At 38.3% G+C, this 20,250-nt stretch overlaps 1 pseudogene; it reads left to right on the top strand.

The window, feature by feature from the left end:
- Positions 2,104–19,769, top strand: LOC102157536 (annotated as a pseudogene).

Below are 20,250 nucleotides of genomic sequence, written 5' to 3'. Positions count from 1 at the left end.
TAAAGAAGATTTAAGAGACTAAATCCTGAGAAAGAAATGATATTACTTAGAGGGTTTTTTTTTAAAAAGTATATCCTACACTATACATCAGAAGAATTATGCTATTTAATGCCATTACCGTTTTCTTAAATATTGGCCCACCTACTGCTGCCATGAATTTATTTCTACTTTTACTTTTGGTGAAAAGTTTTGATAAGAGGAAACTGTAATGTAAATTTGTTTTCAGTGAAGGAGGTCAGACAAAGAAGAAATAAACTGTGAAACAATAAACATTAATTTACAAAGGCCTTTAATTGACCAAATTCATCAAAAGATAACAAATAGGCCTTTTTAGAAAGTTTAATTAGTATATTCTATTCCTATTTGTTATTACATATAAATAATGCATATTTCTAGTAATAATTATCAAAATGTTATATTTAAATGCCTAACATCTTTATGAATATTGAATATCTTATTATATATCATTGTTATTCATTGTTGATCAAAATGCCATAAATTTACATACATCATGTTCTCACTTTACAAAATTAAGTAGAGAACCAAAAAAACTCACCCACTAAAATCTACTCCAGAATTAATTAACTCTTTATGCTCTCTGTTAATACATTTAAAGATACCAGCACAAGAGGTTTAAGAGAATCATGCGGCCAAATCATTTTGGTTTAATGTATAAGAGTATCAACAAAAAATAAAATTCACTTTTTATTCTTCTATAAATTAAAAGTATTTGAGTGAGCTGATTGGCAATAGTGATACATAGATATGGATAGACCTAAATTTTAGAGTAATAGAAAATTCAAAACGCTATGGATTAAAACTTATTTCAACAAGGTATACTAGGTAGTAGAAACTAGTGAATACCTACGTATTACACTAACAAAAAGTCATAGGGATTATACAATATTTTGATTTTCCACCTTTGCTAATAAGATTGAACCACAAATAGAGTCTAGGAGTTCCCGTCGTGGCGCAGTGGTTAACGAATCCGACTAGGAACCATGAGGTCGCAGGTTCGGTCCCTGCCCTTGCTCAGTGGGTTAAATCCGGCGTTGCCGTGAGCTGTGGTGTAGGTTGCAGACGCGGCTCGGATCCCACGTTGCTGTGGCTCTGGTGTAGGCTGGCGGCTACAGCTCTGATTAGACCCCTAGGTTCCCTAGCCTGGGAACCTCCGTATGCCGCAGAAGCAGCCTTAGAAATGGCAAAAAGACAGAAAGACCAAAAAAAAAAAAAAAAAAAAAAAAAAAAAAAAAAAAAAAGATAAGTGATCTTTTCTCAAAAAGATTTAATCTCTAATATGTATGGCTCCAAAAATACTTGGCCATTTCCTTAAAATAAACATATACCTATTAGATGATTCAGTAATTCCACTTCTAAGTATATACCCAAGAGAATTTATTTCCATTCACACAGAAACTTAATAACAAATGTTCATAGCAGCATTATTTATAATCACCCCAAAATGTAACAACAGATAAATGGATAAATAAAATATCATATATTTATACAATGTAATATTATTCTGCAGTAAAAATGGAATGAAGTACTGATGCATGCTACAACATGGATCAATTATGTAAATATTTACTAAGTGAAATAAATTAGTCAAAAGCGACCACATTTTCTGTGATTCCATTTATACAGTAGCAGTTGGCTAAGGCTAGGTGAATGGGGAGACTGGTAATAATTGCTAAGGGGTTTTATTTTGGGGGGTGATAAAAATGGTCTAGAATTAAATTGTGGTAGTGGTTTCACAACTCAAATATTTTAAAAATCACTAAATTATAGGCTTTAAGATATGTGAAATACATCTCAATAAAGCTGTTATTTAAAAATAATAACAGGGGGTTCCCAGGTGGTGCAGTGGGTTAAAGATTTGGCATTGTCATTGCATTGGCTCAGATAACTGCTGTGGCGTGGGTTTGATTCCTGGCCCGGGAATTTCTGCAGGCCACGGACATGGCCCAAAAGATAAAAACCAAACTTAAAAAATTTTTAAATTAAAAAAAATAAAAATAGTAACAAGAGTGACATCAGCAAGATGGCAGAATAGAAGGTCCTCACACATATCCTCCCTCAGCAATAGTGACTCGGCAGCCATCCATGGGCAAAAGTGCCTTTGTGGGAACTCGAATCCAGGTCGAGGGTTGTGAATCCCTGATGGGGTCTGAGGTAAGCTGTCTTTAGAAGGCAGGCATACCCAAGGGGCTGACTTGCCCACCATGGTGCCACTGACAGACCCAGAAACAGGTTCATAACCCCTGTGGACTCAGCCTCAGCCCATTTGTCCTTGGTTCTGCCACTAGCATCCTCCAACAAGGGATCTGTGAGGAGTCACACCTACTTGTGTCTCAGGTAAAAGGCCCACAGATCTTGGTCCTGGCTACGGACAATAAAGTGGCCTATGACCTGTCTCCAGCCCACCCAGGCATAGCCTGGGAGGCCCTAGAGGTAAGTCTGCCAAACTCAGTCTGACCAGAGATTGTAAAACAGCCCTGTAGCTGGGCTCTGACCCCTCCCAGCTGCAGTTCTGCCAGCCCAGGGTCCTAGCAGGAGACACTCCTGTCTATGCCCCTGGAGATCCTAAAAAGGATCCGGTAAGTAGGAGTCAGCCCCTTCTAGCCTTAGTCTTCAAGGAGTCCTGCTTGCCTAGGAACCCACCTACTGACCCAGCAAAAGCACCCCCCTCCACACACACACACACAATTTGTAACAGACCCACTGTCTGAGGACCGAACTGTGAACACTAAAGTTGACTCTTGTCCCAGTGCCAACCCTACTGGATTGGACCCTGGAGGCAGTTCAATCCACCCAAAGACCTGATAGGATCCATGCCTAAGCCCCTGGTAAGAGGCCTGCCAACCACAGACTCCACTGTGGACCCAGCCACAGCCTTATGATCTGGCTTCACCAGCAAAATTGCAATTCCAGAACTAATCCCATATGCTTGGGGAGGCAACAGAAGGTATACATACCTGCTACAGTCACCAAGACAGTGTGGTACTGGTAAAGGAATAGACAACTAGATCTAAGGAACAGAATGGAGAGCCCATGAATAGACCCACACAAATACTGTCAACTGATCTTTGATGAAAGAGCCAAGGCACTAAATGGAGCAAAGATAGTTTTTTCAACAAATGGTGCTAAAACAACTGGATATCCACACTCAAAAAAAAAAAATAATAATAATCTAGACACAGACTTTAAACTCTTCACAAAGCTTAACTCGAAATGGATTGTAGACTCAAATGTAAAACACAAAACCATAAAACTTCCAGAAGATAACATAGGAGAAAACGTACATGACCTTGGAGATGGCAATGCTTTTTATACACAACACAAAGGTATGGCCCATGAAAGAAAGATTTGATAAGCTAGTCATCATTAAAATTTTAAAGTTCTGCTATGTGAAATACACTGTCAACAGAATAAAAAGATAAGCCACAAACTGGCAGAAAATATTTTCAAAACACATCTGATAAAGATTGTTACCCAAAATATCCCAAACTTCTAAAACTCAATAATAAGAAAGCAGACAACCAGATTTAAAAAGGACCAAAGAACTCAACAGGCACTTCACTGAAAAAGATATACAGATGTCAAAGAAGAACATGAAAAGCTGCTTCACATCATGTATCCTCAAGACAACGAGCTACCACCACACACCTATTAAAATGGCTAAAATCGGGAATGTTGACAACAGCAAAAACTGGTGAGGACGTGGAACAATAAGATTTCTCTTTCACTGCTGGTCACAATGCAAAATGGTATGGGCACTTTGAAAGACAGTTTGGCCATTTTTTAGGATATTAAACATATTATTATACACATGACCCAGCAATCATGCTCCTTTGTATTTAGATAAGGAAGTGGGAGCTTAGTTTTGGACATCCAAAGTTTGATGTGCCAATTAGACATAGACATGGAGATGCAGACAGTTGTATGTAAATGTCAGGAGAGAACCTGGATGACAGAGACCTACATTTGGGAGACCAAAGTTTAGAGATGTAATTTCAATCAGAGAGCTGAATGAGTCACCTAGGATTAAGCATAGAGGAGAGCCCAGGCCTAAGGACTGGCCTCATGTCCTTAGCCTTAGGAGGTGTGGATGAGGACACAGAGTTAACAGATGAAGCTAAGAAACAATGCCTAATGTGGAAGGAGGAAATCCAAGAGGTTGCTGTCCCAGGAAGCGAAAACTGTTTCAAGAAAGTGGGAATGGGCAAATTGCAGAAAAGTAGCTAACCAGACCTAGAGGTTAATTCTCTCAGTACACACAAATTCACCCTGCTGGAAAATTATAATCTTTCATTGATAGTCCCAAAGCTATCATGTCATAAATAATGACTATGGTGCGTTAAGCCTACAGTCAAGATTCAGACCAAAAAAAAGAGTGAGCAAAAAATGAACTCAATCTGATTGGAACTCTGACATTTCAGTGTCCTGTGCCCACCTCTCCTCCACCTTCATACAAACTTACTCCTACCCTCAAGTTTCCTGAATGTCCTGGAAATGCCGCACTTCCAGGTCAAGTTACTAAGACAAAATGCTAGGTGTTTACTAACAGTTAAAATTTTGAAAGACTTCAGTGGAAAATCCCACATCTAAATCACTGAAAATTCTCCCAGGAAAATCTGGCTCCTTAAATTGATGATTTGCCCCTTTGGACATGAATGCATTATTACTGCTTAACGTATCAATTTTCAGACTGGGACGTATTTCTTTTTGATTCATTTTCTAGTCATAATTATGTTTGACTCTTTTGTTTCTTGTAACATTTCAATTTCTTTTTCTTGTTGACACTGTGCAAAGTAACTCTGGCATTTAGAACAAAAAGCTACATGTTCATTTTATTATCCTAGATTGATTTTGCAAACATATATTTATAGCTAGGTCATGTTTCAATCTCCTTGAAGCCATGTTCCTGTTTTAGGCTCTTTCTAGCTCATAGAAACTTTCTTAAAGGTTTCTATTGATGGCTTCTCTCTCTGTTCTTCCATAGGAAGTAATGAACTCAGGGGAGCTGACAATTCTAATCCACTCATTAAGTCCCATTCCCTTGGCAGACAGTGTAACTGATGAATGGAGATCACATTTTTAATACTTCTTAACAACTTGGCAGCTTTAAAATTTAGAAACCAAGAGAGAAAAGTTGGCTAAAAAGCTAATTAATATCAAAAGGGGTATAAAGAAAACAATAACTCGCATGAATTCATGTTAGGCAACACCCTCAGAAGACTATTACTGAAGGCGATCCATTTTTATTTATTTATTTATTTTTTCTTTTTGCTATTTCTTGGGCCGCTCCCGCGGCATATGGAGGTTCCCAGGCTAGGGGTCTAATTGGAGCTGTAGCCACCGGCCTACGCCAGAGCCACAGCAACGCAGGATCCGAGCCGCGTCTGCGACCTACACCACAGCTCACGGCAACGCCGGATCCTTAACCCACTGAGCAAGGGCAGGGACCGAACCCGCAACCTCATGGTTCCTAGTCGGATTCGTTAACCACTGCGCCACAACGGGAACTCCCGATCCATTTTTAATAAAGCTACTATTTATGAATCATTTACTGTGTGGTAGGGAGTTTACTAATATATTCTCATTTAACCTTAAGATAACTGCCAGGTAGCTCATTTACTCTCCAATCACAAAGGAGCAAACTGAGGTGCAGAGAAGGTAACAACCGGCTCAAGAGAACATAGTTGAGGGAGTTCCCACTGTGGTGCAGTGAGTTAAGAATCCAACTGCAGTGGATGGGATCCCTGCAGAGGCACTGGCCCAACGCGGTGGGTTAAAGGATCTGGTGTTGCCACAGCTGCGGCATAGGTTGCATCTGCAGCTTGGATTCAGCCCCTGGCCCCGTAACTTCCATAGGCTGTGGGTGTAGCCATAAAAAAGAAAGAAACAAAACAAAACAAACCCAACAGCTGAATAAGAGGTGGCCCATTTTCCTCACCTTTTTCATGATGGTGCCTCAATAACACCTTCTTGGCGAGGCCTTCGCTCCCACTGGATTGAAATTTGCACCCACCACACCTCAGCACACCCCTTCCTTTCCCCTGATTTTTATCCATAGAGCTAGTTAGCATCTAAATTACTATAATTCACTCATTTAGTCCACTTATTGTCTATCTCCCTTCTCTACAAGGTCATTTCTATGGGGCTGGAATGCGTGTCAATTTTGTTAACCATTTAGTCCCAGCACGGAGTGCCTGACGGCGTAGAGGAGTTGTAATAAATACTCCTTAAAGGTGTGGCACAGGGATCCAGGCGGGATCGACAGCAGTTGTAGAAGTTCGTGTGTAAATTTCATTATTGTTTTACTTGCCATATTGGATTTTAACGAAGGGGGAAGTGGTAGTTATGACCCTGAAGCTTAGCATATAAACAGAAGGAACTGTTCTCCTTATTCCATCCTCTAAGCACTTTATCTGCCCATCAAATCAGTTAGCGGAACGTGGTAAAAACGGTACCTCCCTCCTTACTCTGAATCAGACAGCCTCCTTTCACATGCGTTGGAGGAGAATGTAGAAGGAAAAAGAGTGTATTTTGCTTGGTAACTACTAAGTAGCCCAAGTGTATGGGAAGGCTCTTTCTTTCCTGGGATACAACTACAGACATTATTTGATTTTGAGGCAAACAGAATAGAGGCTCACAAACAGAAATGACAGTACTCCAGCCTACCAGCAGGGCACAAGGACACACTTCCACAAAGCCTAGAATATTTGATTAACACATCATATAATACAGAGTTTCTCAATGACATACTTATAAAACAAATGAGATCCAGCAACCGAAATCAAGAGCCTGGCAAACACAGTGCTCCTTTCTTGACACCTCTGCCACCGCAAGCCTTTGTGGAAGGCACCACTAAAGGGCTGTCCTGCACTTGCATCCAGTAGTGTGTTGAACTGAACCCAACTTGACAATGATCACCCAAGAAAGAAGCTTTGCCAGGAAATTTACCAGAAATAAGATTTTTTCCCAGGAATAAATCAACAAAGAAAAATAAAATAATAGAATTTTACAGTCTACAGAACAGAAGATCTAGACTTGGTCAGAGGTCTTCTATCTCTTTGGTGAGACAGCCAAAAAAGAGAAAGAAAAATCAAGCTCAAACATACGGGCCATTCTCGGAACAGAAAATAAACTCTTATTTTTCTGAGGTAGAAAGGAAAGACTGGGGACTTTCTGAGGTGGGAAAGAAGGAATTTGGCAGTCTGTGTCAGTCCTTTAAACATAGTTGAGGTTTTCATTGGCTGAAAAGATTAAGGGCAGGTTGGGTCTGGCGAGTCGTGGTGCCTCTGTTTCCTCACGTATGTGCATGCAGTTGATAACCTCACCATGCCTTATTTTCAGCATTTTTATGAGACTCAAAGAACACACTAGCTGAAGAAATTTTCTTCTTTTTTTGGCCACATGCACAGCATACGGAAGTTCCCAGGCCTCAGCTGGGATCTACACCACAGTTGTGGCAACACCAGATCCTTAATTTGTTGCACCACAGCAGGAACTCCCGGAGGTATTTTTTTTTTTAAACAGGTTAATGTGTAATTCACATGAGGCCAATGACCTGACTATTCTTTAGAAGCAGCAAAAGAAATACAGAATTTCCCCCAAGGATAAATCATTACTCAGTGACTGCGGAGTCCTAATTCAGAGGCAGGCAGGTCCCAGTAACCCTGGGTCTTTTAGGAGTGTTGAAAAGAGAATCTAGGGGAGGGGGATGGACTGGAAGTTTGGGGTTCGTAGACGCAAACTACTGCACTTGGAGTGGATAAGCAATGAGGTCCTGTTGTATAGCACAGGGAGCTATATCTAGTCCCTTGCGATGGAGCCTGATGGAGGATAAGGTGAGAACAAGAAGTTATATATGCATATATATGTATGTGTGTCTGTGTGTGATTGAGTCACTTTGCTGTACAGCAAAAATTGACAGAACATTGTACATCAACTACAGTAAAAAAATTTTAAAAAGAGGGAGAGAAAAGAGAATCTAGGGCCTGCCTGGGCACCTTCATCATCTTCTTCGTTCAACATGTAGGACTTCTGTGGGAGCCGAGAAAGCCAATGAGGAGCTTGTGGCTAGCGCCTGCTGAGGGGCTGCCGTGTCCCTTGCGGGGCTGAGTGATGCTGCTAAAGATGGGGTAGGCTGTATCACTCTGCAAGAGTGGCAGGGTTGACAGCATGAAGTCCTTGTCCTTTACCACCTGATACTTTTCTCTCCTTGGTTTATCAAAAAGGCAGAATGGAGCTTGCCGAACACGAAGAAAGGCTGGTAGGTATGAACTGCAAATAAAATAGCTATTATCTATTTTTAGACTGAAGTTATCTTTAAGAAAACACTGATTCTTCTTTTGTTTTTGCAAACAACCTGCTATATCCTGCCAAGTTGGAAACCTGTGCTTAAGCCACGGGAGAAAAAATAAAAATAAAAAGGAAATGGATACTTTGTGCACCATTTCAATTTCCTGAGGGAGGAAGGAGCAGTCTAGTAAGAAACTATTTTAGAGAGAGCAATCATAGGTTAAAATAGGCTCCAAGGTCTACTTTTACTTTCTTCCTTCTGATGTTTTTAGAGAAATTGACTGAGGGCATTTGAAGGATTAACTACACATATTGCAGCATAACTTTGGAGGTTCGATGTGCTAGTCCATCTCCTAAACTGTCCAAACTCAGATAAAAAGTACGTCTTAGCATTTATCACTGTATACCTCTTACTCTTGGGATTCTTGTTCTTGTTTTTTCCTTTCAACTTAAAGTTTCTTGAGGGTAAGGATTATATAGATTATGTACTTTATGATTTATAGAGGATGCATTAAGTTGAACAGAAGTAAAGGAAGACCAGAAAGTAGTGTCAAGAGTCATCAGTCAATGAAAAAGGGAATCAGGAGTACACTTGACCTGTGTCAGGGGATCCTATGTGAAAAAACAGGAAGAAAGGTCACACATACCAGACACAATTCCTGCTTTTGCTGGGCATCCAACACAGAGGATAAGAGAGGCATTGAGAACCCCCTACAATAATATTACTGTGATAAAGACAAAGAAGAAACTCATTAGCTATATGACATTTAAGAAGAAGGACCAGAGCGATCACAAGAGTAAAGGAAGACTTCACAGAAAACATTTTTTTTTCCAGCAGAGAATTGATGGAGTTCAGTGTTAGTTGGTGAGGTGATAAGACTCCTATAACAGAGGACCAAGGAACATTTCCACCAAAGTTAAAATCGTGATGTGAGAATGCATGTGAAGACTACAAAGAAAACTCCAAAAGCACGCACCTAAGAAGTTGCCTGGTTGTGTGTAAAGAAGACTTGAGGGATAGCTGAAAGTACAATGCTATGTATTTCTTAATCCCATACCCCTAGTTTGTCCCTCACCCATTCCCCTCTCCCCTCTGGTGACCACTGCTTTGTTTTTTACATCTGTGAGTCTGTTTCTGTTTGGCATTTACATCCATTTGTATTATTTTTTAGATTCTACATGTAAGTGACACCATACACTATTTGTCTAGACTTTATTCCTCTTATCACTCAGTCGAGGAGTGAGCCCTGTCTGCTCAAGTGGATGTACGGAACCCTGTTTTATTCAGGGACAGGGAGGAAGAACTGAGAATCCCTTTGTCTAGGCTCCTTTCCATGCTCAGAAATATGGAACATGGTGATAAAATGGCAGGCTTATTATGTCTTCCTTTGTTCAAGTATAGTTGGCTCTCCAAATCCACAGTCTGCATCTGCAGTCAACCACCCATGGATCAAAAGTATTCCCCCCCAAAATCCAGAAAGCTCCAAAAATCAATACTTGAATTTGCTGCGTGCTAGTAACTATTTACATTTTGCTTACATTGTGTTAGGTATTATAAGTCATCTAGAGATGATTTTAAATATATGAGGATGTGTAATTTATGCAAAACTTGCCATTTTATGTAAGGGACCTAAGCATCAGTGGGTTTTGGTATCCCCTAAGGGTCCTGGAATCAAGCCCCTTAGAAATGAGGGATGACCGTATTCCACGGCAAAAGCAAAACTGCAAAAGGTTAATAACCTAATCACACCTTTATTTCATCCCATAAAGCAATCTGTAACTACCATCACAAAGATAGTTTTGTAGTCTCTTCTATTACAACACTTTTGATCAGATACCATAGCAACATACTGATATTCACACACTTGCAAAGTACCTTACCAAACTGCTCTCCTGTGGCATATTCAATGATATGAATCTGAGTTTTTGTCTCATGGAAAGCTACTTATTAAGTAGTTGCTGAGTCAGCAATTCTATATTGCTGTCACTCCTACTAGACAGACTTTATCTTGATGGAATTTTAGATTTACTTTTGCATAATCAACATAAACTCCTTGTACATAGTAGGCACTAAATAAATATATGTAAAATGGAGCAAATGCTTGAGCTTAATATCAGTAGTTCACCAGGAAAAAGGGGTGTTAGGGGAGACATTATGTCCAAGAGAGAAGGATCATGAAACATGCCATATTCAGTACTTGCGTAGGACCTTGAGAATATCCACTGAAGTGTGTCACAGGTGTTACAGAGCCTAGTATGTATGTTATGTTAAACCAAATATTGAGGGCCTCTGTTCTAAATTATATGAAAGGAAAAGGAATGTTACTCAATGCATATTATGTGGCAAAAATCAGATGATTTTGTTTACTCAATATTTATTCAATGTTCTTGAGGTAAATGGTAGCCATTTTATTTCATTTGAGGAATGCTCACTAAAAATTCTTTTTCATTTAGTGAATTTTAACATTTAAAAAAGAACCAACACCACTATCTCTCAATTTTTTCCAAAAAACTGAAGAGGTGGAAAAAATTCCTAACTCATTCTATGAGGCCAGCAGTACCCTGATACTAAAGCCAGACAAAGACATTATAAGAAAAGAAAACCACAAGCCAATATTTCTTTTGAACATTGATGGAAAAATTCTCAATATACTAGCACAGCACATTTAATAGTGCATTAAAAGGATTATGCACCATGACCAAGTGAGATTTATTCCTTGAATGCAAAGATGGTTCAACATATGAAAACCAATCCATATAACATACCACACGATTACCTCAATTGATAATGATAAGCATTTGACAAAACTCAACACTCTTTTAGGATGAAAACACTCAATAAGCAAGGAATAGAAGGAAACTACCTCAATGTATACTAAAAACCCAGAGTAAACATCATACTCAATACTGAAAGACTGAATGCTTTAACTGTAAAATCAGGAATAAGGCAAAAATACTACTCATTTCAACCATAATACTGGAGGTCCTAGGAAGAGCATTAGGCAAGAAAAAGAAAAGGAAAGGAAGAAGTAAAATTATTTCTGTTCACAAATGATAGAAAGGCAACCTATGGAATAGAAGAAAATATTTATAAATCACATATTTTATAAGTGATAATTATCCCCAACATATATATTAATTCTTAAAACTCAACAACAAAAAATCTGATTCAAAAATGGGCAAAGCACTTGGATACACATTTCTCTAAAGAAAATACACAGATGGTCAATAAGCACATAAAAAGATACTCAACATCACTCATTATTAAGGGTATTCAAATTAAAGACACAATCAGATACCACCTTATACCCATTAGAATGGCTACTACTAAAAAACAAAACAAAACAAAACCCAGAAAACAAGTGCTGTTAGGGATATGAAGGAATTAGAATGCTGTGCTCTACTGTTAGAAATGAAAAATGGTTCAGCTGCTATGGAAAACAATATGGTGGTCTCTCAAAAAATTAAATTTAATTTTACCATATAATTCACAGCTTCACTTCTGGGTATATTCCCAAAATAAATGAAAGCAGAGTCTGAATCAGATAATTTATATACCCATGTTCACAGCAACATTATTCACAATAGCTAAAACATTGAAGCAACTCAAATGTCCATCAGCAGATGAATGGATAAGCAAAATGAGGTCTAAACACAATAGAATATGACTTAGCCATAAAAAAAGAAATCCTATCATATGATACAACATGGATGAAGCTTCAAGACATCATGCTAAATGCAATAAAGTAGTCACAAAAAGACAAATACTTTATAATTTTACTTATGTGAGGTACCTAGGCTAGTTTAAATCACAGAGAAAGAAAGGCAAATGGTGGTTTCCAGAGACTAAGAGGAGAGGGAATAGGGAGTTATTATTTAATAGATAAAGAGTTTCAGTTTCCAAGATGAAAAGCATTCTGGAGATGGATGGTAGTGATGGTTGCACAGCAATGTGCATGTACTTATTAATACTGTTGAACTGTAACTAAAATGGTTAAGATGATAAATTTTGTGCTATGTATATTTTTCCCACAGTAAAAAAATTAGTTTATGAGTATACAAACCTCAGTATGGGATATTCAGCTACTGAATGATTTAGTTTTCTAATAATTTCAGCTCAGTCTAATTTTTAGAAGTCCAGTGCCCTTTGAAGCCAAGTCTCATTTTTTAAAATAACCTGTATTCCCTAGGCCAACAAAATCTCAAAACGAGGACCAGCAAACAGGAAATGTCCCAGGTGTCAAGCACTGTGGTAAGATGCGCATTCCCAATAACAGATAAAGTGACAGCAAGTGAAAGAAAAAATAGGATGGGTAGTTTGGGGGTTCTCCAGAGACAAGGGAAAATGTTTTGAGGATATGAAATATCTGCACATATTCAGAGGTCAGGTGAAAAGACAGACCTAGTGAGAATGGATTCAAGGAGATATTGGGGACAAGTTTCAAGAGACTTGTTAGTAATTTCCCTTTTTCTCAAACTGAGTCCCTAGAAGTTTGCAAAACACATCAATTGGTATTGTATACTTTCAAGGAAAACTGAAAGTATAAGAAATAGATGGCTGACAGCTTTGAAGGCATAGTGAAGGAGAAGTCAGACAATGGACTTGGTGACCTGAACTCCAGATTTTGTCCAAGCAAATAATGTTTGAATATTTTTGAATGTGGACTACCCATAAGGAAGATCCAGAAAGGGAAAGTTGAAGGTAATGTAGGTTGCCTAAGGGACTAAGAATGGAATAAGGGAGCACACAGATATTTTACCTTGTCAAGTGGACTACATGTATGAGAGGCCTAATAGAGGGGAAGGGAAAACTCATGAGAACACCTGAGGTACCCCTGAACTTTAAATTAATGCCAGTCACAGAAAGCACAAGCATCTGATCACCAGGACAGTACTAGTCAAATTCAAATTTTTATGCTTCCTTTACTTCTCATTCCCTGTTCTGCAGTACTGGAAGGATCAGAAATATGGTTGGCAACCAAATGTAAATCAATGAAGTTAGAACATACCCTGTCACCAAGCACAAAAATAAACTCAGAATGGATTAAAGACTTAAACATAAGACATGACACCATAAAACTCTTAGAAGAGATCATAGGCAAAACATTCTCTGATATAAATCGTACCAATGTTTTCTTAGGTCAGTCTCCCAAGGCAATAAGAAATAGAAACAAAAATAAACAAATTGGACTTAGTCAAACTTACAAGCTTTTGCACAGCAAAGGAAACCAAGAAAAAATGAAAACACAGCCTATGGAATGGGAGAAAATAGTTGCTAACGATGCAGCTGAAAGGCTTAATCTCCAAAATATAAAAAAAAACTCATACAACTCAACACCAACAGCAAAACAAATAACCCAATCGAAAAACAGGCAGATAAATCAACTATAATTTAAAAATTTTTAAAAAAGAAAAAATGGGCAAAAGACATAAATATACATTTCTCCAAAGAATAAATATGAATGACCAACAGGCATATGAAAAAATGCTCAACATCATTAATTATTAGAAAAATGCAAATCAAAATTACAATGAGGTACTACCTCACAACAATCAGCATGGCCATCATAAAAGTTTACAAATAACAAATGCTGAAGAGAGTGTAAAGAAAAGGGAATCCTCCTACACAGTTAGTGGGAAGGTAAATTGGGGCAGCCACTTTGGAAAATAGTATGGAGGTTCCTCAGAAAACTATACATAGAACTACCATATGATCCAGCAATTCCACTCCTGGGCATACATCTGGAGAAAGCTACAATTCAAAAAGATAAATGCACCCTTATGTTCATTGCAGCACTATTCACAATAGTCAAGACATGGAAGCAATCTAAGTTTCCATCAATGGAGGAATGGATAAGAAGATGTGGTACATACATACAACAGAATATTACTCAGCCATAAAAAAGAATGAAATAATGCCATTTGCAGCTATGTGGATGGACCTATAGATTCTCATACTAAGTGAAGTCAGAAAGAGAAAGACAAACATTATATGATATTACTTATATATGGAAACCTAAATATGACATAAATGAACCTATCTATGAAATAGAAACAGACTCACAGACACAGAGAACAAACTTGTGGTTGCCAAAGTGGAGGGATGGGGGGAGGCTGGGGTTAGAAGATGTAAGCTATTATACATGGAGGGGAAAATCAATAAGATCCTACTATATAGCACAGAGAACTATGTTCAAATTCCTATGATAAACCATAATGGAAAAGAATATTAAAAAGAATCACTTTGCTGTACAGCAGAAATGAATACAACATTATAAATCAATAATACTTCAATTAAAAAAAATATGGGAGTTCCCGTCGTGGCGCAGTGGTTAACGAATCCGACTAGGAACCATGAGGTTGCGGGTTCGGTCCCTGCCCCTTGCTCAGTGGGTTAAGGATCCGGCGTTGCCGTGAGCTGTGGTGTAGGTTGCAGACGTGGCTCGGATCCTGTGTTGCTGTGGCTCTGGCGTAGGCCGGTGGCTACAGCTCCAATTCAACCCCTAGCCTGGGAACCTCCATATGCCGCGGGAGCGGCCCAAGAAATAGCAACAACAACAACAACAAAAAAAAGACAAAAGACAAAAAAAATATATATATATGGTTGGCAAGATAGAAGGAAAAGAATAGAAACCACAAAGGTTCCATTGGAGTTCCCTGGTGGCCTAGAAATTAAGGATTCAGCATTTTCACTGCTATAGCTTGGGTCACTGCTGTGGCACAGGTTTGATCCCTGGCCTGGGAACTTCTCCATGCCATGGGCAAAGCCAAAAAAAATAAAACAAAAAAACAAAGATGAGAAAAGCCACAAGTAAGCCACCACTCCTGCCTTCTACAACTTCACGCTTCTTCTTGGAGTGTGGAAGAACTTGGGAAAGAAAAGTTCACTTTAAAAGAAGAGATCCGGGAGTTCCCGTCGTGGCACAGTGGTTAATGAATCCGACTAGGAACCATGGGGTTGCGGGTCCGGTCCCTGCCCTTGCTCAGTGGGTTAATGATCTGGCGTTGCTGTGAGCTGTGGTGTAGGTTGCAGATGCGGCTCAGATCCTGCGTTGCTGTGGCTCTGGCGTAGGCTGGTGGCTATAGCTCCAATTAGACCCCTAGCCTGGGAACCTCCATATGCCGTGGGAGCGGCCCAAGAAATAGCAAAAAGACAAAAAAAAAATAAAAATAAAAAATAAAAGAAGAGATCCAGCGTTGCCGTGAGCTGTGGTGTAGGTTGCATATGTTGCTCAGATCCTGTGTTGCTGTGGCTGTGGCGTAGGCCGGCAGCTACAGCTCTGATTACACCCCTAGCTTGGGAACCTCCATATGTCACTGGTGCAGCCCTAAAAAAAGACAAAAGACAAAAAAAAAATTAAAAGAAGAGTCAAGTTGGGACCTTGGGGTTAATAGATGCAAACTATTGCATTTGGAGTGGATAAGCAATGAGATCCTATATGTAGTCACTTGTGAAAGAACATGATGGAGGATAATGTGAGAAAAAGAATATATATATATATATATATATATATATATATATATATATATATGACTGGATCACTTTGCTGTACAGTAGAAAATTGACAGAACACTGCAAACCAACTATAATGGAAAAATAAAAATCATTAAAATTAAAAAAAAGTAAAAGAAGAGTCAAGTAATGGCAATTATACTGAGCAAGACATTGTTATTCCTAAACTAAGAAGGTTCTGTGGTTTGTGTTACATAAGAATGACCAGAAAAATTCTGCCTGAGTTGGAATCTGGGGCAGGGAAAGCACAAAAGCCACAAAAAATTAAAACAATAGGGGGAAGAAAAAATACAGTTTCTTTAAAAGTATTTTTTGCTTTCTTATCGTAATAGCTACACAAACACCTTACACTCTACTTTTTTTTGAGGGGGAGTGGGGGAGAAGTTATTAAAATACTAACAGGTACATGTAACTGCAAATGCTAACCAGATGATCTACAGGCAGAAAATTCAACCTAATTTTTGGAACTGAGTACAAATATGTGAAGGTCTGGTAATACATACACACACATATATATTATACATATATCTACACACACACACACACACACACACACACACACACACACACACACACACACACACATATGGTGTACCCACGGCATATGAAAGTTTCTGGGCCAGGAATTGAATATGAGCCACAGCTGTGGCAACACCGGATCCTTAATCCACTGTGCCAGGCCAAGGATCAAACCCGTGCCTCAGCAGTGACCGAAGCCACTGTGGAGACAATGCCAGATACTTAACCCGCTACAACACAGGGGAAACTACTTTTTAAAAAATTATTATTATTTTTTTAAAAAATTTTAAACCTTCATTGAAATTGCCACTGCTGCAATGAACAACTTAGGTGAAACATTTCCTTAGGTCAGGATTCTCTGGAATTTTCTGAATATTTTTCTTCATATCCATTAAGCTGTTTTTCATAATCTACATTTTCCTCAGACTCCTTGTCCCTAACTGTAATTCTGTAATTAGATAAGAGGAAAAATAAAATGACAGTAGCAAAGTTATATTCATGTGTATACCCTAACACCAGCTTCCTATAACAGAGCTAAATGTTTGAGCACTCACAGACTAAGCCTTCTTAAGTCCTTCTAGAAAACTGGAATTGGTGCAAATGTAAACAAATGTTTCATGGATATAATAGCATCATGGATATAATAGGGGTGAAAGTGACATAGTTTAGGGACAGCACATGGTGAGCACAAACAGTGGAATAACTTTTGCCTTTGGAGTGTTGAGGAGAAATACAGGACTAGCTCAAGCAAAGCAAAGAAAAAGGAGTAGAAGATACACTGAGAAGCCCCCTCAAGTTTTTAATCCACCAGTTACTATCATTCATTGCAGTATATAATACCCCTTATAGAGAGTCCCGTGACAAATTTCTCTAAGAAATGAGAACTAAAAGTAAGTCCATTCAGAGGAAAAAACTGACATTATTTCTCCTACTAACAATGATGAGAGGCTCTGGATCCATCCCACTCCCTCCCATTTGTAGCAATATGGATGGAACTAGAGATTATCATACTAAGTCAAGTAAGTCAAAAAGAGAAAGACAAATACCATATGGTATCACCTATATGTGGAATCTAAAATATGGCACAAATGGGAGTTCCCATCGTGGCTCAGTGGAAACGAATCTGACTAGCATTCATGAGGACACAGGTTCAATCCCTGGCCTCGCTCGGTGGGTTAAGGATCCGGCATTGCCATGAGCTGTGGTGTAGGTTGCAGACACGGCTTGGATCTGACATTGCTGTGACTGTGGTGTAGGCCAGCGGCTACAGTTCTGATTCGACCCCTAGCCTGGGAACCTCCATATGCCGTGGATGCGGCCCTAAAAAGACAAAAACAAATAAATAAAATAAAATAAAATATGGCACAAATGAGCCTATCTACATACAGAAACAGACTTACAGATATAAGAGAAGAGACTTGTGGTTGCCAAGGGGGCAGGGAGGGAGTGGGATGGACTGGGAGTTTGAGACTAGTAGATGCAGACTATTACACTTAGAATGGATAGGCAATGAGGTCCTAGTGTACAGCACGGGGAACTATATCCAATCTCTTAGGATAGAATATGGTGGAAGATAGTATGAGGAAAAGAATATATATATATATATATGTATAAATGGGTCATTTGCTGGTACAGCAGAAATGGATAGAACACTGTAAATCAATTATAATTTAAAAGTATTAAAGAAAGAAGCCAAAAAAAGAGTTAGAGGACAAAAGTAAGTGCTAAAATTCCCAAATATGGAAGTCATACCAATTGTTCACAGCTTGGCTCTGTGCTCTCTAGAGGCCAGAGCTGAGATGGAAATGTGATGGGTTAGAAGCAGGCTCATAGATAAGAGAACAAACAGGTGATTTCCAGAGGAGAGAGGGGATGGAGGGGAGGAAAGAAATAAATGAGGGAGATTAAGAGGTGAAAATTTCCAGTTGCAAGATAAATGTGTCGTGGGTATGAAATGTGCCATGTGGGAAATAAATTCAGCAACTATGCAATATATTTGTATGGTGACATCATAACTAGACTTATACCGGTGATCATTTTGAAATGTATATAAATATCAAATGACTATGTTGAGTAACAGGAACTAACATAGTGCTGTTGGTCAAATATACTTCAAAACAAAGAAACAAACTCATGGAAAAAGAGATCAGATCTGTGGTTAGCAGAGACTGGGGATAGGGGGCGGGGGAATTGGATGAAGGCAGACAAAAGGTACAAACCTCCAGTTAAAAGATAAGTAAGTATTAGGGGTGTAATGTACAACATGATAAATATAATTAACGCTGCTGCATATTACATATTAAATTTTTTAATGGAGTAAATCTTTGAGTTCTCATTACAACAAAAACATTTTTTTCTTTTTCTTTTATTTTGTATCTATATGAGATGATGGATGTTCACTAAACATTATTAGTAGCAATTATTACTGGTAGTTATTAATGTAGCAATCACTTCAGGATGTATATAAGTCAAATCATTATGCTATACACCTTAAACTTATACAGTGCTCCATGTCAATTATACCTCAATAAAACTTGAAGAAAAAATGATGTATATATATACTTTTTTATATTTCTAAATAAAATTAAAAATAAAACTAGGAATAGGTTTCTTGATTAAAAAATATCATTCAAATTGGCAACCAACCAGTGATTTACAAAGGATGAGAGCTGTATTTCATTTCTCATTATTTTACGTATGTATGTATGTATGTATGTATATGCTTACGCAGAGATGCATTACTAAAACCTTAAAAAATTTTTTTTCTCTAATTATTGAAAAATGTTGATCACTCTGGAAACAATGTAGCCCCTTCAGCTAAACAAACCATAATTTTTTAGTTGGGTGGTACTCCAACTGTTGGAACATAATCAACAATCCCAGCCAAAGGATTAAAGGCAAGGCTTTAAATGCACTGAGTAACCTAAGTGTGAATGTTTAACAGCAAAGCAAGTTAGAAATATCCATCTAGTCTGTGAGGATTTTTTTCTGTGGTTCCCTTAAGCCAACTGTGCACTAGTTGGGCTGAGACTGTTAACAAACATGACCATTACCAATGAACACATGCTTAACATTGCAGAGCTTTTCCATGTGTTACTTACAGGAAATGGAAACACCAAAGTTCAAGTTTTGAAACTGCTTTTGAATTTGTCTGGAAATTCAGCCATCACCTAAGAACTACTTGGTACCCATTCCTTTCTCTTTTTTATGGCCACAGAACAAAGCAGATTGTTTTTTGAGTACTTATATTATACCAGAATATAAATAACTGCCTCAAAACCCAAGCTAGGCTCTATATCTACTGTCACTAAAGATTCACTGTTCTTTCTATTCTTACAGAAGAGTGTGTACCCAGAAAACGAGAGCTTTAGTTTATCATAACGATGTGCATGTAAAGGGAAAAATTGTAACAATAATAACAAAATTTTGATTGGTCATATGTTTTCAAAGAGTAATGCAGTCTGGAAGTAATGCACATTATAAATTTCTCATTTCCCATCTTCTTTCAAAGGAACTCTTTCAACTGCTGAATTTAAACAGTACATCTCATGTTTCATCAACATAGCTATAACTTGGTCTTCAAGTATATTTTGGACCATTTTATTGATACCAAATGAATGTTGGAACTTATACTGAAAACATTTTATTTTGCTATCTACATTGAAATAGTATAGTTACTTCCCCTATATGAGGTAACAGTGACCTTTTTACAGACAAGTTATATTCTTACCATTTGAAGTGATCCAAGTCCACATTAGCATTTGATTAACTCATTGTTTTGTAACTGTCATAGCTTTGACACTATTCTTTTAGTGATAATGAGATCCCAGTGCTTAGGTTCAACTGTGAACCCAGACTTAGTGTGTTCAAAAATCCAATCACTTGGCGTTGCTGTCATGGCTCAGCAGAAA

Source organism: Sus scrofa, chromosome X, assembly GCF_000003025.6.
Source record: "Sus scrofa isolate TJ Tabasco breed Duroc chromosome X, Sscrofa11.1, whole genome shotgun sequence".
Classification (NCBI taxonomy): domain Eukaryota; kingdom Metazoa; phylum Chordata; class Mammalia; order Artiodactyla; family Suidae; genus Sus; species Sus scrofa.
The sequence above is the reverse complement of the archived record's forward strand: the minus strand, read 5'-3'. Positions and strand labels throughout refer to the sequence as shown.